This window comes from Miscanthus floridulus, chromosome 12 (genome assembly GCF_019320115.1).
Source record: "Miscanthus floridulus cultivar M001 chromosome 12, ASM1932011v1, whole genome shotgun sequence".
Taxonomy (NCBI): Eukaryota; Viridiplantae; Streptophyta; class Magnoliopsida; order Poales; family Poaceae; genus Miscanthus; species Miscanthus floridulus.
Window position 1 is genome coordinate 32812139 of NC_089591.1, and position 23923 is coordinate 32836061.

Below are 23923 nucleotides of genomic sequence, written 5' to 3' on the forward strand. Positions count from 1 at the left end.
GCTTTAGGATAGAAAATAAGGATAAAATTCATGGCCTTGGTAAGGATTTCAAACACCATTAAGTGACTTGAGTGTACCATCTGAGGAACTTAGGCAAGATTTCTTTTCAAATCTGTTGAAAAACCTCCAGGAAGTTTGAGCTAAACCAAAGTAGGTGAAAAGTATCTATCTAGCTACACATTCTTGCAACTGCTTGTGTCAAGGTGAAAGCTATAAGTCCCACATGACTAAGACTGATGGCAAAATTTCTAAGTGCTAACATGTTCAACTCAAGAGATAGTATTTGTTTGTATACAAGTCTTTGCAGGGCGTTACATAGTAGCAACTCCTGATCCGACACCTATTCCATGCTAAACCCACATCTTTGCTAAGGACAGCAAAAGGGTAGCATGGGGGAGCTTGTTGACGGTCACTAACACCCATTTTGACCATGAACAATCCACCAAAAAGCATGGCAAAGTGAGGTAAATCATCATCACATGTGTAGAATTTTGTTTATTATTCACCTAGTTCCACTTGTGCATGTAGAATTATTTGTATGCAGGAAATATACCAAAATTTGGCCAAAATGTTGACAAATATGGACATATGGAGCAAGTGGACATGGCAGGGCCACTTGGGCCCATAGGGCCGCACCGCCCGATGCCACTTGGGCACTGCCTGACCCCACCAAGTGCCACCTTGGCACTTTGCCACATCAGTGATCTGTGGGAGCTACTCCAGAAGCAATGCCAAGTGTTGATTCAAGTCGGTCTACACCGATGGACGAGATGGAGTTGATGCGGATCCACTGGCCCACCATCATACACTTGGAGGCTCCAACCAACCTTGGAACCACCTTACTGGCCAAGTTTTGGCATGTGTTGGCTTCACAACCACCATTGGGAGCCAGCCTGCACCGTTTGGTGCAAAGGCGATGCATCCAAGGGCCGACCGACGCCCCTATACCACTGCCCGGTGCCCCCTACCTCCATCGACCTCCCTGCTGCCTACAAGTACCCCCTATGCCTCTCTGCACTATAAATAGAGGGTGTGGAGCTCGATAGAGAAGTGCCCCATTCATTTCCATGCTCTCCAAGCTTCTCTTAGCTTTCTAGCTTAGCTTAGCTATAGAGTAGTAGTCTAGTAGTGGAGTAGAGCAAGAGCAGAGCTGCTCTTGGAGTCCAGAAGAGTCTTGTGGGTCTGGTATAGCTCCTTTGTAATTCTTTCATTTAGTATTTATTTTAAGTACTTTATTCTAGTATTATTGCTTTGCTTTACTTTAAGTACTTAGTCATTAGTGTTCATCATTAGTGAGCTTAGGTGCTTATTGTTTGGCATTAGTAGCATATATTATCTTATAATTAGTAGCTATTCGTTAGTACCAATTTCACCATCTGGTTATGGTGCTTTGATCTCATTTCATCAGAGCTCAGATCAAAGTAGTAAGCCTGTAGATTAAGCGTTGTGCTTAGGCTATAGATTACCTGTGGATACGGCTAGGCCTCTGGATAGATTGTGGTAGGTGGCAAGTGGTGACAGCCTTGTCCATCCTCTGTATTCCACCATGATAGGTCTAGTTCTTAAATCGTAGGGCTCGTGGCAGACCTTGTCTATTTAACTCTCCTAGTTGGTAGGCGGGCTGTGCCCCAAAGTACTATCACATTTCTCCTAGTCATTTGTTTACCTTAGTTACTTGAAATATAAATTGCTCGCTCTCCCACCTAGCTATCCATAGGTTAGCTTGTCATTAATAGTTAGTTTAGGTAGTCCACATTCACCCTTCACTATCGTTCACCTACCTATGATTAACTTAGGCTTTACCTTAGCATTTCTTAGCTAAATATAAATTCTAGCCTTTCGCCTTCCTGTGGGAAAAATATAAATTCGACACTTGGTACTCAACGAGTGAAGTGCTATGTGATAGTTCTATGCGCCTATGGAATCCTTGAATAGTCATTAAGAAATATCAACAACATCCCTTGGAAAATTGTTTGTGAAATGCTAACTCACGTACATATGTGTTGGAAACATTATAGAGTTAACACATTTTCACAAGGGATAAAGAAAGGAAGTGAAGGGGTTCACTGCCATGCATTGGACACTGTTGTCGCTCACATCAGATGCTGGGCTTTAGCATCCGATAGCAAACCCTAGACTCAGTCAACAATGTAGCGTTGCATCTGACGCTGATCAGGTGATGCATCGGATGATGTTTTCTATCATCCGATGTGACTACGGAGAGTCTAAAGTACTATTCACATGAAGTAGCGCCAAGATGCACTATTGACATCGGATGCTAGAGAGGGCATCAGACACTGTCGGATGTGATTTGGCTCCTCTCTATCTTAAAAAACAAGTCTTCAGATGCTGGTTGTGTCCGATGAAAGGCATCGGACATGTCCTATGCAATTTGAGCGGTTCTGGATGCTCTCTGTGTTACATCGGACGCTGAGGGAGCATCGCGTCTGATGTGCATCGGATGCTGGATCACAGGCGCACATGGAGTGAGCCATTGGGTGCCAACGCCTACTTTCAAACGGCTAGTGACATGTGCCGCATGTGTATGGCATAGGACTCTAGCTTCAGCGTCCAATGGGTGGACCTGAGCGTCCGATGGCCACGCAGAAGTTGGGGTGAGTTGGCCAACGGATATGTGAGGCCTGGGGCCTCTATAAAAAAGGGCTTGGCCGGCTTTTGCTCACTCTCTTGGCTCTCTAACTGATTGATACACCTTGTGAGTATACTCCAACACCTCCCACTCATCTAGCACTTGTTTTGTTCATTCAAAGTGAGAATGGGAGTGATCTTAGTGCTTTTGCTTAGAGTTTGAGCATCTAATGGCACTAGTGATCGTGTGAGCTACGAGATTGCTTGTTACTCTTTGTGGTTGCTGCCACCTAGATGGCTTGGAGTAGTGGGATCATTGAGTAGAGGGCAGTGATTGTACTGTCTTTGACTCCGATCAGTGATATTGTGAGGGGTTCTTGTGCTTATTCCCCAATGAAGCACCAAAAGCAACTCTAGTAAATTGCTCGTGATGTTGAGTGCCCTTATTTGTGTTGGTTCTTATAGCTCCCAAGTGTTGGGCTAGGTGTGGTGCCTATTAGTGCATGAACTGCCATGTGAATCGGCCGTCACAATGGGGACTAGCTTGCTGACAAAGTGAACCTCAGGATAAATCATTGTGTCATCTTGTTCATATTGTGATTGATTTGTCTCTTGCCCGGTTCGGTAAAAGCTCTATCACTTGTGTATTACTTTCATATATCTTGTGTAGAGCTTTAGTTATTGCCTAGAGTAGCAGCTTGGTTTTAATTTGTTGTAGTTAGTTATCTTGCTAGCTCTCTAGTGGTAGAAGTAGTTGCGACATATCTAGTTAGCTTGTGTGACATAGAGATTATAACTGTAAGTGAAATCAAGTCCTAATTATGGGTTTTGGTGATAATGACCACGTAATTAGAGAGCTAATGAGATTTATCAAGATGACAAGCAGGAGATTCACTAATTAATGAGGATGTTATACATAATGAAGGAGACTCCAATTACAAAAGATGATGACATCAAGCTCAAAAGAGGTCTATTTCATTTTATATTTTTGAATTCGAGTATAGGAAAAGTCATACTATAAAGGGGGACACCATGATTAAGTCAACATGTGCTACCAAGTGCTCAATCCTACACTAAAGCATCTTCAAAGTTTAGCCAAGACAGCCAGCTCAACACTCTTGTACTTGTTGCTATCTGGCTTGGTGCGGCAGTGCCGCACCTGAAGCGCGGCTATACCACAGATAGGCCATGGCATTGTCGTGACTTATCTAACCGTTGGGACCAGTGGAGGTATTTATACCTCTCCCTCACCCTCACAACAATCTTCTTCCTTGCCCAGACTTTTAGACTGATAGAAAGCAACTCAATTCTCACACACTCTCTCTCTCTCCTCCATTAGTGCCCTAAAGCTCTCAAGCTTTCCCTTATGATTTCCCCAGCAATCCTTGAGAGAAAAAGGTCCAAAACTTGATTAGAGAGCAGATCCACTGATTCTCCAACTCTAAAGAGCACTTGGTTCACATTTTGGCCGGCAGCTGTGTTTGTTACTCTTAGAGCTTGGCTCCTAGCCGACTAGAGCATCGCCCATGGAGCTTGCCAACTTGTGTGGTAGCCTCGGGAGGTTTGTAACCATCTCTTAAAGCTAGTAAAATCACCCCAGATCTCAAGAGTTAAGTCTCAGGACTTGAGATCAAGGAAGGGTTGCAAAGACCTAAACTTTAGTGGCTAACCTCAACAATGTGGACTTAGGCAAGCCTTGGTGGCAAGCTAAACCATAGGATAAATCATCATGTCACTATGTGCTTGTTTTACTTTCTTGTTATACATATTGTTGTTGAGGTGATTTCTAGGGTTTGTGGTCGATCTACTTGCTTATGATTCTCCTACCACCTTTAGGTGTCAATATGTGATTCATACACCTACAGGAAACTCAGTAATTTCTCCGATCTAAGTTTCAATACACATATTTTGAACTGTGGTTCGAAGTTGTCTGCAGATGCGGTAGTGCCATGGGCCAAGAGCAGTAGTGCCGCGAGTTGAATTTGACATTTGTTCAAGTTTTGTTTTAATAGGCCTATTCACCCCTCTCTAGGCTAACCAGAGATCCTACAAGTGGTATCAGAGCAGGTTACCTCATAAACACTTCATCGCGTGAGGTATGGAGCCAGGAGGAGGAAATGAGAAACAAGAAATGAAAGGTTGCAAGAAAAGCAAAATGAGAAGCAAGAGAAAAGAAGAAGAATGAGTAGCAAAAGCTAGAACACAAGAAGCAAAGAAAATAAGAATGAAGGCTCAAGAGAGAAGCAAGAAAGAAAAGAAGAGAAGCTAGGAAGAAGAAGGAAGAGGAAGCAAAGGCAACGAATGCATCATCTAGTGAGATATCAAGTAGTTCTGAAGACGGAGATGATGATGAGTCCTACCAAGTGACCAAGGGAGGCAAGAAGGAGAAGAAAGGAAAGGGTGAAGCCAACTCAAATAATAAATATGTAGCTGTATCCTTTAACTATTCTTCTATGCCTATGACTAACCATGATCGGAGGTCTTTCATCAATGTGCCCACGAGCAAGTTACCTCATTTTGATGGGACTAACTTTGCCAAGTGGAAGCACTTGATGAGAGCCTATCTTATAGGTCTTCATCGCGGCATTTGGGAGGTTGTTTGCAATGGATTTGAGCCACCAGTTGATCCCAAGAATCCAACTCCAACCGAAATGTAAATCATCCATCTCAATGGTCAAGCCAAAAGTGTATTGCTTAGTTCGTTGGATGGTGATGAGTACAAGGGTGTTGATGTTGCCAAGCAAATATGGGATACTTTGCATCTTGCACATGAGGGGTTGACAAAGTGAGGAAGGCAAGAATTGAGTTGTTGATGGCCAAGCTCAATCGATTTGTGATTTTGGATAGAGAAGGGCCACAAAAGATGTTTGATAGGTTGATGGTGATTGATGGCAAGATTAGAGGCTATGGTGGCGATGAGCTAGATGACCACAAGGTAGTCAAAATCATGTTAGAAGCTTATTCACCAAGAAATAAGACCTTGGTGACTCTAATTAGAGACAAGAAGAAGTTTGAGTACTTCACACCAAATGATGTACTTGGGAGAATCTTGACCTTTGACATGCAAAGAGAAGAAGCAAATGAAAGAAAGAAGCTAGGTAAGATCAAGGATGTAGCTCTTAAGGCCAACAAATTAAGCAAGCAAGGCTCTACTACCAAGTCTAAGATCAACAAGCAAGCCTCAACAAGCAAACCAAAAGCAATCAAGCAAGTCCAAGAGCAAGTAGAGACAACATCATCATCAAGTGAAGATGAAAGTGATGATGGACAATATGAGAAGGTTGATGATGTTGCTCTCTTTATGAAGAAATATCAAAAGGGACTAAAGAGGCAAGGTTACAAGGTGGTGAAGAGGAAGTTTCCAAACAAGAAGAAGAGGACATGCTACAATTGTGGTAGCACCGAACATTTTATTGCCAAATGTCCATATGAGATCAAAGACAATAAGTACAAGAGAAACAAGAAAGAGGACAAGACCGATCATAGAAAGAGCAAGAAGAATATGGCAGAGGCTCACAATGGGCATGAGTGGGACTCAACTAGAGAAAGCACAAGTGAAGAGGATGAGAAGATTGCAACCGTGGCCATTCACAAGACATCCTCCACACTAAGGCTTTTCAACAACATGTCCAATGATGACTACTACTTCCCTCACATTTGTCTCATGGCCAAGGGTGAGAAGGTAAAATTAAAAGCCAAACCTCCTCCACCTCCTAGTGATATCTCTAGTAGTGATATTAGTGATAGCTCTAGTGATAATGAATTTAGTGATGAAGAAATTAATTACATAACTAATAATTTGGATGGAAACACCAAATTGTTCATCACTAAGCTAATGGAGGATTTAGAGAGCATTCAAGCTGAGCTAGAATCTAGAGAGGAAACTCTTATCAAACAAGAGGATCTCTACATTGCTAGCAAGGAAGCTCTTGCATTAGAGAGAAGTGAGGTGGAATCCTTGTGCAAGGCCTTGGCCAAGGAGCAAGAGGACCATGCTATCACAAAGAAAGCACATAATGCACTCAAGAAAAAGTATTGTGACTTAGATAAAAAGCACAAATAACTTGAGCTACAATATGGCATTCTTTGAGATAGCAATTCACATCCCTCTAAAGCAAAAGAAGCCTCTACTCCCTCTACTAGCCAAGGTTGTGGAAAATGCTATAATCTTAATTTGAATGTTTATTCCACTAACCTTGCAAATATCACTACTAGGAATATCCACTTCTATGATGAACAACTTTCGTCATTGAATGATCCAAATTCATCATAATTTCAGTTTTATGATGAAAAATGGTTTGTCATAGAAGTCACATCATTCTTGAACTTCTATGATGAATCTAGAAAATCGTCATAGAAGTAGATAGATCTATGACAAAAACTGACCGTCATAGAACTGTTTTGGCATGTGTGGCAGGGGCAGGCATGCTGGTGGTTGCTTCCGTTGGAGATGCTTTCCATATATACCTGCTATAGCCGGTTGCATTGGAGATGGTTTGGATACGTGTCACCTTGTTATTGGACAACGTGGTCATCTCTGGTTCTTGCACATTTTAGGTTCTTAATGGACCACGTGTCGGGCCCCAGTTGTTCCACATGTTAGTTTTCTGTTGGTACACGTATTGTGTTGCAGTTGGGTCACGTGTCATTTCTTCATTGGACCATGTGTCGTATTTTTATTGGTCCACGTGGCTATTTCTTATTTGACCACATGTCATGGTGCTGTCCGTCCACGTTTCATTTTTTGATTTGGCCATGTGGCTTGATGACTTCCTTCCACCTATCAGATTTTTATTAGCCCACGTGTCGTGACATGGCTATTTTCACGTCTCATGCACTGGTTCGTCCATGTGTCACATTTTTATTTGATCATGTGGCCTGCCCATGTTCTACCACATGCCCAACAATCAATTCATCATAAAAGTAATTCAAGATCGTTACTGCCACATAGATTGACTACATAATTATTCGACGATGTCTACATAATTATTCAGCATGACAATCAAATACAACAAATTACTATTTACACATCAGCAGCAATCCACTAACAGTTTCACCACATCAAACCAGCACACGAGTATACACATCAAACCACAAATGTTCATTGCATCAAGCCAACTGAGTTGATGACTGAGAGTTACCAGAAGAAGAGCTGAAGTACATGATATCCTCATGGAGGCTATGAGAAAAGAGATTGCAAGGCTAAATGAGATTATAGGCCAAGGGTGCATGGATGGCAAGGCCTAAGCTAATGGCAAGAAAGTAGATGAACCAAAAGGGCCACAATACAAGAAGGGAAGGCATCCCTCAATCAAGCATGGGCTCGGCCACACAAAAGGAGCCATGACAGATAGGAGAAAGATAGTGAATGGCTATGAGTGTGTGCTGTTTGAGAGGAAGGATAGAATAGGTGCAGAATAGCCTGCATAGTCCATGGCAGTGTAGAGCAGCAGTGTCACGCCCCCACAAAAATGGGAAGGCTACCATTTCTATTCCTAATCAAACTAAGCCCATGAAGAAGGTGTTCCAGCAAAAGCAGGTTTCCCAGAAGCCAAACGAATCCATATAGGGCACTATGAAGAAGTATGCCTATCAACCGAAGGCCCATGCACCATGACGGAGCTTGACATCATGCTTTGTATTGAAGAATAACAGATGTGGTCAAGTAGTTGCCAAATATGTTGGAATGGAAACCAACATTTATAGGAATACTTCTATTTGGGTTCCTAAAATACTTGTGACTAATATGCAAGGCACAAAGTCTAGTTGGGGACCTAAATCAAGGAACTAAACATGTTTTGCAGGCTTACTCCTCCGGTGGATTAAGTTGGGTGCTTGAGAGTGGATGTACAGATCATATGACTGGAGAAAGGAGTATGTTTTCATTATATTCCCTAAGGACACACTCAAATGAAAATATTTTCTTTAGAGACAATTCAAAGGGGGATGTGATTAGTCTTGGTAAAGTTGCTATAACCCTTAAGCATTCAAATACAAATGTATTACATGTTGATTCATTGAGTTAAAATTTATTGTCTGTTACTCAATTGTGTGAGATTGGCTATAATTGTCTCTTTACGAATAAAAGTGTGGAAGTCTTTAGAAGGGAGGATTCCGCTATTGTCATTACGTGTTGATTAAAGAATAAACTCTACTTAGTTGATTTCAACAAAAGTAAAGCTAAGCTTGAGACTTGTCTAGTGGCAAAATCTAGCATGGGTTAGCTTTGGCATCGCCGACTAGCCCATGTTGGGATGAGGAACTTGGCCAAACTTCTAAAAGATGAACACATCCTTGGACTAACAAATATTCACTTTGAGAAAGATAGGATTTGTAGCGCTTGTCAAGCCAGAAAGCAAGTAGGTGTACCTCACCCACCAAAGAGCATCATCACCACCAAGCAACCATTGGAGCTAATTCACATGGATCTCTTTGGACCAGTCACCTACCTAAGCATCAGAGGTAACAACTATGGTCTTGTTATTGTTGATGATTATTCCCATTTCACTTGGGTATTTTTCTTGTATGACAAGTGCTAAGTTCAAGAGAAAGTGAAGATATTTGTTAAAAGGGCACAAAAGGAGTTCGATCTCCCAATCAAGAAAATGAGAAGTGACAATGATACCGAATTCAAGAACACCCTTGTTGAAGAGTTTCTTGATGAAGAGGGCATCAAGCATGAGTTTTCAACTCCATACACCCCTCAACAAAATGGTGTAGTAGAGAGGAAGAACCATACACTTATTGACATGGCAAGGATAATGCTAGATGAGTACATGGCGCCGGACATCTTTTAGTGTGACGCCGTCAACACAGCCTGTCATGCCATCAACCGTCTCTACCTATACAAGAAATTGAAGAAAACTTCATATGAGCTTCTAACTGGTAACAAACCAAAGGTGTCTTATTTTAGTGTTTGGGTGCAAGTGTTTCATACTTAACAAGAAACCCAAAACCTCTAAGTTTGCACCTAAAGTTGATGAAGGTTTTCTTCTTGGTTATGGATCAAATGAGCATGCCTACCATATCTTCAACAAAACCTTCGGGAGAGTTGAAATTACGATAGATGTGACATTTGATAAATCTAATGGCTCTCAAGTAGAGCAAGTTAATTCAAGTATTGTAGGAAAGGAGGATCCACCATGTGAAGCAATCAAGCAATTGGCTAGTGGTGATATTAGAACACAAGAAGATCAAGCTATAGAAGTGGAGGTTCCTCAAGTTACTGCTACACCAATTTCTACTGACATACCTGATGCTGTTCAGCAGCAGACCCATGCTGCAATTTTACCATGTGGCAGTGCTACACCTCAGAGCGGTAGTGCCGTGCCTACCCAGTCAACAGCAGCTAATTCAACTCTAGTTCATGGATAGAACCTACAACACATCTTGACAAGAAGAATATAAAGATCTAGAAGATGAACAGGAAGCTATCAATCACCTAAGACTAAGACAAATAATACAACGGGATCATCCTGTTGACAACATTCTTGGGAGTCTTCGAAAGGGGGTATTGACTCGTTCATATTTAGCAATTTTTTGTCAATATTACTCATTTGTTTCCTCTTTGGAGCCTCTCAAGGTAGAAAAAGCACTTGAAGATGAGGATTGGGCAATGGTTATGTAAGAAGAACTAAACAACTTCGAGCAGAATCAAGTTTGGACTTTGGTGGAAAGACCAAAGATGAACGTGATTGGCACCAAGTGGGTCTTCTGCAACAAGCAAGATATAGCCTAAGCAGACAAGATATAGAGAGAAAAGACAGGGCTATCACCACAAGCCACTACCATAATCTATCAGTGGATCTAGCCATAGCTACAGGCAAGATATAGCCTAAGCACCATGCTTAATCTATAAACTCGCTGTTTTGATCTGAGCTCCAATAAAATAAGATCGAAACACGCTAACCAGATGATAGAACAAGTACTAACGATGAACGAACTAAACACTAAGATAATAATGATGCAAATACCAAAAGACAAACACCTAGGCTCACTAATGATATACAAGAGCAAGACAAGACTTGAACTAAGCAAAGCTATATTACTAAATAAAGTAAAGTACTAAATAAAGTAAATGCTAAAAGAAAGATTACAAAGGAGCTATACTAGACTAGAAGACTCTTCCAGACTCTGAAGCGAGCTCCGCTCTACTCTTATCACTACTAGCTAACTACTACTTCTAAGCTACTGCTCTTGGAGAGCTTCTAAGAGCTTGGAACACTTGGAATGCTTGAGAGCTACTGAGTGATGATTTCCACCGAGCACCACAGCCCCTTTTATAGTGTGTAGAGGGCATGGGGGTACTTGTAGACAAAGATGAGGTAGTGGGGCGTCGGCCGACGTTGGCCATGGTTGGCCGACCATCCATTGCACCGCCTCACCATCCAATGGTGATGGATGGCCTCTAGATGGTAGTTGCATGGTAGGTAAGTCAGTTTCCTAGCTGGTGAGGTGGTTTGGAGGTCGGTTTGGGCCTCCTGAGTCAATGATAGTGAACCCGGTGATCTATGGGAACTCAACATCCATACTTGGATCAAACCAACGTGGATCAAGCATGGTGATGACTCTTGGAGGTGCCACCTTGCATATCATGTGGATTAGTGACATGGCAGGCCAAGTGGGGCGTCGTGCGACACCACATGGCATCGGTTGATGTGGCCTATGGGCCCACGTCCCCCCTGCCACGTCCCATTGCCTCCTATGCTTGATATTTTTCCATTTTTGTGATTTTCCTACATGCAAATAATTTTGCCAAGTACAAGTGGAACTAGGTGAATTATAAACATAATATGGCACATGTGATGTTGTTTTACCTTGATTTGGATGGAATGTTGATGGTCAGATTAGGTGTTTAGTGACCATCAACAAGCTCCCCCAAGCTACCCCTTTGCTCATCCCGAGCAAAGATGCGAGTTTAGCATGTTGGATCAGGAATTGTTTCAATGTAACGCCTTGCAAAAACTCATATACAAATCAATACTATCTCTTGAGTTGAGCCAGTTAGTGTTAGAAATTCACCATCAGTCTTAGCCATATAAGGCTTATAGCTTTCACCTTGACATAAACTGTTGTAAGATTAGCATAGCATAGATAGAAACTTTCTTCCCTGCTTTGGTTTAGCTAAGACTTCCTGGAGGTTTTCAAGATTTTTGAAATAAAAACTTGCCCAGTTCCTCAAATGGTACACTCAATCTCTCAATGGTGTTTAAATCCTCTCCAAGGCCAAAAGATCTTAGCCTTTTCCCTACTCTAAGGTTTATATGGAGTTCATAGGTAGGGAATAAAAAGTGAGGCTTCCTTGAATTGAATTTATTGCTAAGCCAAATGCTTGGATCACAAAGAGCAACAAGTCATACAAAATGATCAAGATGTGCAAGTGTGTGGTATTTGTTGGAAGTGGTACTCCTTTTGAGAACTTCCCTTTCTCTAGCTTCCTTTTTGAGAGGGCATGGCTACCTTATTCTTTCTCTCTTTCTCTTTTTTTTCTCTTTTTTGAACTATAGAGATTTTTCTCTTTTCTCTCTCTCTCTCTCTCTCTCTTTGGTAGCCCATGCCTCTCTTTATAATGATAGCTAGCTAGAGGGGGTTTCAACATATGTCTCTTATGGAGCAAGGGGATAAATATGGAATGGTGGTTGCAAACTTCTAGTGTAGAAGTAGCATATCTATCTATATGGAGTGTACGTGATCTTGATCAAAAGGTATGACAAGCTTCTCTACTTAGATCAACAAGGCTTGACACAGCTCAAAACAAACAAGTAGCTTTTGTGTAGGCTTATCATATCAGAAAGCATATATTTGGCTCTGGTAGGAATTTTTCACCATTGAGGAACTTCTAGCAAGGGTTTTATCTTTTTGTAAGAACAAACTCCAGGTTGTCTCAACTATTCCTCAGACAAGTTAAGAAAGAATTACTCTAATCTTTGCCACACATATCTCACAAAAGCCTATACTTGGTTCTAGCATTCGCAACCCACAAAAGCAGTCAACATAAGAAGAATTCTAATTTTATATGCTCAAAACTTGAGAAGTAAAGGGTTGTATAGCAGGCTTTTGCAAAGTATCATAGAGCAATCATTCATCATTTCCAAAAGGTATTTGAACATTAATTTTAAGAGCAAAAGTGTTTAAGGCAGCTTTAATGATTCTCCACTACAATGGTTATAATAGCATAGTTGTATTCATATTCTATTGTTATTGTTATGCTACTATTATTGTATATATCATGCATTTTTTCAATACAAAAAATTAATGTGGATAAAAGAGAAGGTGTGAATAAATTCATACCTGAGTGGGAGAGGTTCTCCCCCCAGCTTGCCTTTTGCGGAGGTTTGAATTTTCTTCCCGGGCTGCTCTTCGTGAATCTTTCCTTATTTATTACTACTACTACGATAATTTATTACTAAGCCTATTTATTATGAGATTTATTTTATTGAAATATGTTTTTATATTATTATGAATGCTAGTACTTAATAAGTACCTTTATTGAAAATGTAAACATTCAATGCAACTAATAACCTAACATGTAATGCAAAGTTGAAAAGGGAAATATGCAAATGCAACCTATACTAAATGCAATGGAATAAAAGCATACCTTCTAGTACCAGCTCACGGCTGTTCTTCCTTGCGCGGGGGTTCTCCTTCCTTGTACGGGAATTCATCCTCCTTGTTTTGTTTAGGGATGTTTATAGGATCAGGCGATGACGATGTAGATGATGATTCCTTCTTCTTGCACCATGTCCCTCTTGGCTTTGGCTTATTCTTGGTAGGCTCTTCCTTCACCTCAATTGGCTTTCGCTTTCTAGTTCTTCTCTTTTTTTGGTTGCTTCTCTTCTTTCCTGCTTCTCATAAAGGATAGGTTTTCCATAGGCAAAAGCAAATGTTTCTTTCCTTCCATCTAAGTGGAATTGAATTCATCTAGATGCCACATATATACAAGCATTAGCAGCATTGAGGAAAGGACGGCCAAGAATGAGGGATGCATCTCTATCATTTAGCATGTCTAATATCACAAAATCAACTGGAACATAAGCACCTCTAATTCCGACCAGAAGATCGGTGGCTATTCCTTCCACATGGCGTATGGACTGGTCAGCTAGTTGCAAATAGACAGAAGTTGGAGCTAATTCAGTGTAAAACTAGTTTTCATAAGTTTCCTTAGACATTATATTTACACTAGATCCAAGATCACAAATTGCATTTTCAAAAGTATGAGGACCAATAGAGCAAGTAATAACAGGACTTCCAGGATCACCTTTCTTAATAGGAACACCCCAACCATCTAAACCAAAATCATACCTTGATGTGACGAGGTTGGTGGTCTCCATGAATTCTTTAGGCTTGCCAGGAATTCTTTCTTTCTCAAAAGATGGGATAACAACTCCTAATTGTGCTAATTGGGTTTCTAGCATCTTATTAAAGCTAAGTTGATTCTTTATAGCAGAAGAAAAATCATCCAATTTAGCATTAATGTTTTCCAACATCTTGTCATTTGCATGGAGTTTCTTATTTATACTATTAGTCATTCTACCTTGACTATAGACAAGATCCTTAAGGAAAGGATAACTATTACCTTGATTACTCGGACGTTGCGAATAATTATTGTAATTATTACCTCCTTGGTTGTTGGAGCGTTGATTCCATCCTTGATTTTGAGGACAAAAACCATTGTCATTATTGACAAAGTTGTGGTCTTCATGGGTCTTGGGGCAAAAGTTGCATGGGTCTCTCCACAAACTTCACAAGTCATGTGCATGTCCATGGCTTGTATAGTTTCTTAGGCACTCATTTTCTCGTAATTTTCTAGTCTCTTTGCGAGCAGATCTACCATGGCTGCAAGCATGTCAGCTTCTTTAAGAGAATGCATAGCTCATTTGCGGGGCTATAGTCGTTCATTGCTCCATCCTTGGTTGGAAACCATCTTCTCGATCAATGCCTTGGCATCTATGACATTAAGCGAAAAGAATGCTCATCTAGCGGTAGCATCTAAATGGCTCCTATCCAATGGAAATAAAGCCATGGTAGAAGTTCTGGATCAAAAGCCAGTCTTCCATACCATGGTGTGGGCATGCGGCGACATACTCTTGCATTCATTCCCAGGCTTCGAGAATTGACTCATCAGCTTGCTATTGAAAGCTAGAGATTTTGTTGCAAAGAGCATTGGTCTTACCCATTGGGAAGAACTTAACTAGGAAACCATTGGAACACTTGTCCCATGTATCTATAGCATTGCGGTTCAAGTAGAACCATTGTTTCGCTTTTCCCAACAAAGAGAAGGGAAAACGATGAATACGTATGGCCTCTTGGGTCACTCCCTTAATGGTAAAAGTACTATAGATCTCCAAGAAATGTTGGAGATGCGCATTAGCATCTTTGTGGGCTTTACCACAGAAAGGACTAGCTTGCACCATCATGATTAATGCGGGCTTGAGCTCAAAGTGAGTGTCTGCATTGATGACGTCAGGACCAGTGGCAACATTAGCAGCTGAAGGGGCAGAAAAGTCATAGATGGTCCTATTGGCCATGATCGTGTTGTAAAGAAAAGAAGGTAACATCCAGTTGCCTTCCCCGATAATGGTGCCAGAAATGCTTGTTAACACTTCTTAACATCGCTACTAGATTTATGTGTGTATGTAGAAAAGGGGATTCCGCAAGCGCACAGAACTATCATGTAGCACTTCGCTTGGTGAGTACCAAGTGTCAAATTTATATTTTCCCAAAGGAAGGCGGTTAGGTGTGTCGGGAAATGTAGCTAGGTATACTAGGTAGGTGGGTTTAGCAACATGGGGGTGATGAGGGTGGTAAGGATGATGGATGGAAAAAGATAAAAATAGTTTTGATCACACATATAGAGGTAACTAGAAGTGTAGTGTAGCTGAGTGTAAGAAGTAGAGTATGTAATCTTAATGCAACAAAAGTAACTTAATGATAGTGAGAACGTCCTTAGTACGAGGGGCATACTCGCCTTGGATTTAACCAAACATGAAGCACAACGAGCCCTACATTTTAATAGCTAGACCCTACATGGTGGAATATAGAGGAAGGACAGGGCTGTCACCACCTGCCAACTACCACAATCTATCTAGGGATCTAGCCGTACCTACAAGCAAGATATAGCCTAAGCACCACACTTAATCTATAAACACACTGTTTCGATCCGAGCTCCGATGAGATAAGATCAAAACACCCTAACTAGATGGTAGGACAAGTAATAACGATGAACAAACTAAACACTAAAATAATAATGATGCAAATGCCAAAGGACAAGCACCTAGGCTCACTAATGATAGACAACAGTAAGACTAGACTTGAACTAAGCAAAGTTATATTACTGAATAAAGTACTTGACAAAGTAAAGTACTAAATAAAGTAAATGCTAAATGAAAGATTACAAGAGGAGGTATACAGACTAGAAGACTCTTTTGGACTCCAAGGTGAGCTCCGCTCTACTCTTATCACTACTAGCTAGCTACTACTTCTAAGCTACTACTCATGGAGAGCTTCTAAGAGCTTGGAAACACTTGGAATGCTTAAGAGCTGCTGAGTGATGATCTCCACCGAGCACCACTGATAAGGACATGAGCTCCATGCATATGACCATGCTTGGAGATAGAGGAAGAGGAGATCAGCGAGGGTGTCCTAACTGAGAAGGAGGCCCGAAGCTCATCCGGTTCGAGTCACCAAGGTGGAGGCCCAAATCAAGTTCGAGCCCATCTCGGGTTCCAGGACCAGTCTATCATAAAACTGGTCACACGGGCGCGTCTAGGCTCCGTTTTCAACGATTCACATATGGATGGAAACCTAATTAGATAAGGAAGCTAATGCAAGTGGTCTCACATCAAAAGCCCTTCGGAATCAATGGAAATCATTGAAACAAGTTAGCATCCAGAATATGCTAGGGTGCTGTGACATCGTCTTTTGGTCCGTTGGGCCGTGTATCGTCTTAGAGCCCATTAGGGGGCGCGTCCAGGGGGGTGACATCTAGGGCTCTATAATTAGCAGCCGTCGCTCTCCTTAGGGTCTGGGTTTTGTTTAGTTCTTGATTTTCTCATGAAACAGATGTCGTTTTGCTACAACTGTGTCGCCAAGGCCGCTTGCTATGAACCAGGGCCCCAGTTCTTGATCTTGTTCGCCTGTGGTGATTAGTCCTTTCTAATAACGACTTGACCTCCTTTTTCATTATCATAAGCCTTATATTTATTTGCAATTTTAGATTGCGTTCATTCCATTCTTGCTTGTGTTCTCGATTTGCTTGCAGGAAAGCCTTCTCGGTGAGGTCAATCACGTTCGCGTGGTTGATAACCAACGGAGCAGTGGTGTAACAGTTGCGAGGGTCCGAATCAGTCTTGGTTCGAAGCCTAGATCATGAATGTCGAGTCTCCACCAATTGATGCTATCATACCTATCGGAAGATTGGGCCTTGTCTACATCAAGTTGTATCAGATACCTTGTTGCCCGTTAGGTATACTTTTATTTTCCCTTTTAGATTGTTATTGTTTTTGTATTACCTATAGTCCATAAAAAGCCAAAAAAATATACACCGCCTCATATTCCCTGTCCTATAGCCTCGTTGTGCATTGCAATTTCGTTTCTGTTTCACGTTGTTGAGTTTGTGTCCTAGGGCAAGTTCTGGTTGCTGATTTTAAATCATTTTTAGTCCAGTTTGTGTCTTTCCCTTTGTTTTTCATCATAATCCGTGAACACCTTCAAGTCTTGCTGTGTTTCCTTTGTATCCATCAAACCCTAGTCCACGCCATCTAATTTGTTATAATTATCTTCACTGTTTGCATCTATCCATAGCCGCCGCAACAACTTTTGCGTGCATTGTTCCTATTTTGTCCTCTAATTCGGAGTCAGTTTTCAAAACTGGTCTAGTTTTCGCATATGAACTCGGATTTCGACGTTCCATATATCAAAATCGATCAGAATTTTTTTTGGATCCAGTCGTCCCCTGACTTGTCGGGTTCAAAAAAATTATTTTGACCAAAAACTGGTCACAAGATCCTCTTTTCGTGGTCACAAGCTTTTTGTCAATTTTGAGCACGTCTTCTGAATTTTCCACAGGCCACACCTTTCACTTGTTTAGGCTCATATTTTCTGTGGTTACCTCTTTTGTGCTCCTAAGTGAAGAAAAATATCAAAAAAATAAAAAGAAAAAGTCAAAGAATCCCAAAAAACAACGACAACCTAAAAATAGAGAAAAAAAGAGGGGCAAAAGTGGAACAATATCTAGAGGAGCACATAGAGAGCGCCATTTGAGCTGTGTTTGCGTGTGCTGATTTTCGTCTTGTTCCTAATCATATTCCTGCTGTTCACATCACTTGATACATCTGGTACTTCGAATGTGAATAGGCCAGCAACTAAGACAAGTACTCAGGATACTTATTCAGTTTTGCTATTTAGTTGCAAATATTGCTATTCCTTGCTACTATATTGTGCCTATCCAAGCTCCACTTTCTTCTAACCAAGTATAGATTTGCCTTGCAACTATTACACTTAAGCTACAATTGTATCACAGTCACTGACCGATTGCACCACCTGTTGCTTTGGTAAGAACACTTGTAAGACCATGGTAAGACGCTTGAGCATGTGTGACTTTACTCCTTGACCACATCCTATAGTAGCTGATAGGAAAATACATACTTGTGTGTTTTCTTGTTTGATGCTAACAATGACAGGTTACAACACGTACCGATATGAGACATCAATGATGCATGAGCCATGCACTATTGCTGCTACACCTCCTCCCGCAGGTCAATCTATTCTTTCTTCCCCGCCTACTTATTATGGTATTGGTGATGATGAGTACATTGAGTGGGAAACTAAAATAGATAATATTATTGCACAAAGTTATATATGCGAATGGAGGAAAATTAAAAATGCAACTAGTGTTTTGAGATAATCTGCATCAACTTGGTGGGAGTCTTTAAGTTTTTCAGATAAACCTCACACATGGAATGATATGAAAGATCTTATGAGAGAAAATTTTGTAAATCCATCTCTTGTAATTAATTCAAATGATGAAGTGCATCAACTAGATCAATCTCTTGTTATTCCTCTTGCTATGCCTAACCTTTTGCAGGACAATGTAGAAAAAGAGCGAGGATGACATGATAGAAAATGAGATGCTCACAACCTCATGTGAAAATTTAGAACCATCAACTATTACTCCTGCTGAACATGAGAGCAAAGGTAATGCTCATGATACTAAACTCACGGAAGGTGAGAGTTCTCTTGATGTGCTGAATTTTTCCACCAATCATGTTATGATAGAGCAAATTTTAGTGGAGCCTTCGCTTGATTTACCTTTGTCACAAGATGCTTTGCTTATTGTTCCTTGTGACAAAGATGACTTGCATGATGAAATTTATGTTATATCCATGCAACCATTAATGAATGATCATGCTATTTGTGTGTTGGAATCGAACACTTGTGCTGAAAATAGACTTGTTATTCATAATGCTAGTGAAGTTGATGAGCTGAAATTGTTGACTTCTTTAAATACTTTGGGTTACATTGAATTTGATGTTTCATGTAATCTTAGTTCTTTAGAGGAGAAACTTTATGCATATGCTGATTTGCCATGGTTCTCTAGACATACATATCATGTTTTTGGCAAATATAACAACCAAGGACAATATTTGATACAACGAGTTTACATTTGTACAAATCCGAATTCTCCTTTTGTTGTGCAAAGTAATGATCAACTAGAGGATAGTAAAATCAACACTGTTGTTGTGCCATATTCCTCTAGTTTTGCTTTTCTAACATAAGTGGAATCCAAAGAAAGGGAGCATATGTTTCTTGTTAGTACTAATCTTTTGCAGGATAGTATTGGCAAAGATCATGTGTATTTCAATCGAGCAGACTACATGTCTATAGGACAAGACATGCTACAAACCTAGACATGTGGTTATATTCTTTCTCACAACATTATCCATTCCCATTATTTTGGAAACCTCATTTGTCCTCATGTTGTGCAGGATCGATTTCAAGCAAAATCAACGTCGAGGACGGCTTTTCATCAAGAAAGGGAGGATGATAAGGACATGAGCTCCATGCATACGACCATGCTTGGAGATAGAGGAAGAGGAGATCAGCGAGGGTGTCCTAACCAAGAAGGAGGCTCGAAGCTCATCCGGTTTGAGTCACCAAGGTGGTGGCCCAAATCAAGTTTGACCCCATCTCGGCTTCTAGGACCAGTCTGTCATAAAACTGGTCACACGGGTGTGTTCGGACTCCATTTTTGACGATCCACATATGGATGGAAAGATAATTAGATAAGGAAGCCAATGCAAGTGGTCTCACATCAAAATCCCTTCAGAACCAATAGGAATCGTCGAAACAAGACAGCATCTAGAATCTGCCAGGGTGCTGCGACACCGTCTTTTGGTCCATTGGGCCGTGTATCGTCTTAGAGCCCATTAGGGGGCACATCCAGGGGGTGATGTTCAGGGCTCTATAATTAGCAGACATCGCTCTCTTTAGGGTTTGGGTTTTGTTTAGTTCTTGATTTTCTCATGAAACAGATGTCGTTTTGCTGCAACTATGCCACCAAGGCCGCTTGCTGTGAACCAGGGCCCTAGTTCTTGATCTTGTTGGCCTATGGCGATTAGTCCTTTCAAATAAAGACGTGAACTCCTTTTTCATTATCATAAGCCTCATATTTATTTGCAATTTCAGATTGCGTTCATTCTGTTCTTGCTTGTGTTCTCGATTTGCTTGCAGGAAAGCCTTCTCGGCGAGGTCAATCGCGTTTCCATGGTTGATAACCAACAGAGTAGTGGAGTAATGGATGCAAGGGTCCAAATTAGTCTTGGTTCGAAGCCTAGATCATGAACGTCGAGTCTCCATCAATCAACGCTATTGTACCTATCGGAAGATTGAGCCTTGTCTACATCAACCATAGCCCCTTTTATAGTGTGTAGAGGGCATGGGGGTACTTGTAGGTGAAGATGAGGTGGTGAGGCATTGACCAACCGTCCATTGCACCACCTCACCATCCAACGGCTATGGATGGCCTCTAGATGGCGGTTGCATGGTAGGTAAGTCAGTTTCCTAGCTAGTGAGGCGGTTTGGAGGTCGGTTTGGGCCTCCCGAGTCAATGACAGTGTAACATCTCAGATTTTTTGTGCAACCTAAAAATCCCAACTTTTTAAAATTGTTTGCTTGAATCTGTGTTGCATGTAAATGTTAGGTCAAACTCAAGTAAAATGTTTTCCCTTCCCACCCCAAATTCAAACTTCAAGCTTCAAAACATTTTACAATGTACTGCTTGTCATGAAGACTGATCACCTATGTGACAACATGTGTTTTCAAATAAAATGTTTTCGAGGAAAAATTAAAACCTTGGTTGAATTCGAGCCGCACTCAAAATCAACATGCAACTCGCACGCATGATTTATTACTTTCTAAAATGAAAACCTAACTCTCTCTCATCTCTTTCAAATTGGGTTTAGAAAACATTGGTGCACCACATGTAGTATAGATGCATGTGTGTTTTGGATCATTCCTTGTTTGTGCTTGGAGGTAGCCCCTTCTCTTAGAAATCACTAGAGCAAATAGAAAACCCTTTCCCCTTGGACCCTAGCCGATAGGCCTCTTTTAGCCCAATCAGGCCCAGCCGGCCTCCTCCTTCCCCATCAAGCCTAGCCGGCCTCCCTCCCTGCAACCCGCTACAGCCGAGCAGTGCCTGCTCCCTCCTTTACCTATAGCCCAACTCGTCACGTGGCCTAGCTCCCTTCCTCTATCGATCACGAGCACGACACATGTAAGACCGCAGCACCGCCTCATGTGAGCTACACACGCGCGAAGGAGCCGCTGCATGCTCCTGTACGGATGCCATTTGTAGGGCCTGCTTGATAGCCGAAGATGCCGAGCTCCCATTTTCCTCCCTTTTTTGTCAGACCCCTGCCGTCTCCTTCTCCCTCTCACGAAACTACCTCCTCTACTTTATGTCTCCCCTCATCTCCGTTTTTCCGTTCTCTAGTGCCCAGCAAGGACATGGGGCTAGGACCCCAACAACATCAGTCGAGTGGGGCAGCAACGATCGGACACTACACTCATGACCGTGCCCAAACCCTACCTACCCCCACACCGCATGCCAAAACCCCTTTGCAAAGCTTCCCTACCCGCGCGTTGGATACACGCCACACGTCTGGTGACGCGGATGCTGATCATCGTCGCCGTCCCCTAGACACTCCCCACCTCACGAGCCCTAGTCGCCCTAGCTATAAAACACCCCAGTCGTCACCCTCCTTGCCATCTCCCTCCACTCAGCTACCGCAGGACTCCTCCACCCTCTTTGCCTTCTTCCCAAAAGCGCCATGGCTGCGGCACCATGAAGCCGAGCCATGGCACCGTGACCCGGTGGCACCTTCAACCCATGTTTGCCTCCACACCATCGCCCGTGAGCCACGATGGATTCATTGCCAAGCCGACGCATCACTTGGAGACCGCACCACCACCTCACGTTGTCACCATTGATCCCGAGCACCTACCTCGCCACCCTAGTGTGCCCTGCCAGCATTCGTGATGCCGATTCTACTGAGAAGCAGTGCCCTTCCTCCTTGGCATAGCCACCCACCTCTGTGACCTCACCTTGAGCCACACCATGGGAGTCACCATGGCCACGACACGAAGCCATCTCAGAACCAGCCGCAACGCCAAGCCGGTCCACGACCATGCTGCCACGACAGTCTATGTACCACGAAGCCTTCGCCATGACGGACAACACCGTAGTCAAGCCGCTTGGCCTCCAACGTCCGAGCGCCGCCATCAAGCCACCGCCAGATCCGATGCCGACCATGACACCAACCCTATAGCGATGCCAAGCAGATGGGAGCAGAGCCCAACCTAGCACCATGAGACCACCCCGACGGGCACAACGTCCTCGCCATGGATGCGATTGAGCCCACCATGCCCGATCACACCACACGTCTTCCTCGGCGTCAAGCTTCGCCGCCTCGTCATCTCGGTCATCGTGGTGGTTTATGCCTAGCTGCACAATGCCACGACACGTAACCGAGCTATTTACACCAAAATTTGGAAGAAGAGTCGCAGGGACTCAAAAGCTCCCAAGATCATGTCATCAAGGAATCAATTGCCTGTAGATCGGAACCAGCTGATTCGAATGCAACAATAAAATTGGCTTTCTTCTAGTAGCGCCAGCAGATAACGACAAAGGCTACGATCGGCGCCGAGACAAATCATGTTGGACTCTACAAAAAGGGAAAGATTAGAGTCCAAGTTATCTTAATTTAGGAATGTTTTCTCTAGGGTTAAGGATTGTGATGAGTCATGCTTAGATAGGAGTCATGCACAGGTCCCGGGTATAAATATCAAAGCCCGGCTATTGTAAAAGACACACAATCAATCCAATACAAGTTATTTACTTTTCTCGGCTCTGGCCACCCCTTAGGAGTAGGAGTAGAGTAGATCCCGACGAGTTCTTCAGCAAGTATGGCTGCATCGATTCGGTCGACCTCCACTGCTTGTCTGTAAGTACCGTCATGGCTTATACCTCTGTTCGTACGGCTGCATCGATCCGGTCGACCTCCACTGCGACTCTGGTATGAGTTAGTTATCAACTCTTGTCTAGTTCAAGTATAGCTGCATCGATTCGGTCGACCTCCACTGCTCGAACTAGATTAAGGTCAAGTTATCGGCTCTATCTAAGGGTGGCGTTCCTTCGAATAGATTCATTAAGTTACCGATATTGCTCATTGCTTCCATCATTTATTTAATTATAGCAATATTAATTCGTCCGATTGGGATTGATCTAGATCGGTCTTATATCCTTTTTAACACATCGTTTGTTAATCTAAACGGATCTAATCTGCACTTTAAACGATGAGTTATGTTTTATCGACTGTTTTATATCAATCTTGATCGTGCATAGCGTGCGGTTAAGGCATGTCTGATCTTGAGTAGATCTATTGGCTAACGGAAACCGTTTTATGACCCGTTATCACGGCATGTGTGATTCTACCTCACACCCTACTGTTAACACCGTGGAGTGGGGATCGTTATTTAGTAGATCTGTTCATGAGAGGGTATGACATTAAATGTGCGCTATGCCTGAATCGGCTATTTTAGCCGATATCGAGCGCTTTCACGAACAGTTCACGTCACGAGACCGTTGAAGTAGCGATGGGTTGAAAGATGTGTTAGCCCCATGATCTTATTATTGTATTACGGCCTACATGATTCTCCTTATGCCCCACTGATATTGGTAATAAGTTAGGGTCATCGAGTTTATTGTTGTTTCTACGGCCTGCATGATTCTACCTCATGCCCCACTGGTCATAACGATAGATGAGATCTAATATGT

At 42.2% G+C, this 23923-nt stretch overlaps 1 non-coding gene across 1 annotated transcript; it reads left to right on the plus strand.

Moving 5' to 3' along the window:
• The first annotated feature begins 14643 nt into the window (after nucleotides 1–14643).
• On the plus strand, nucleotides 14644–14750 carry LOC136498702 (small nucleolar RNA R71). The gene has a single exon (XR_010769711.1). It is a non-coding gene; the product is annotated as a small nucleolar RNA R71 (small nucleolar RNA).
• Nucleotides 14751–23923: the final 9173 nt, after the last annotated feature.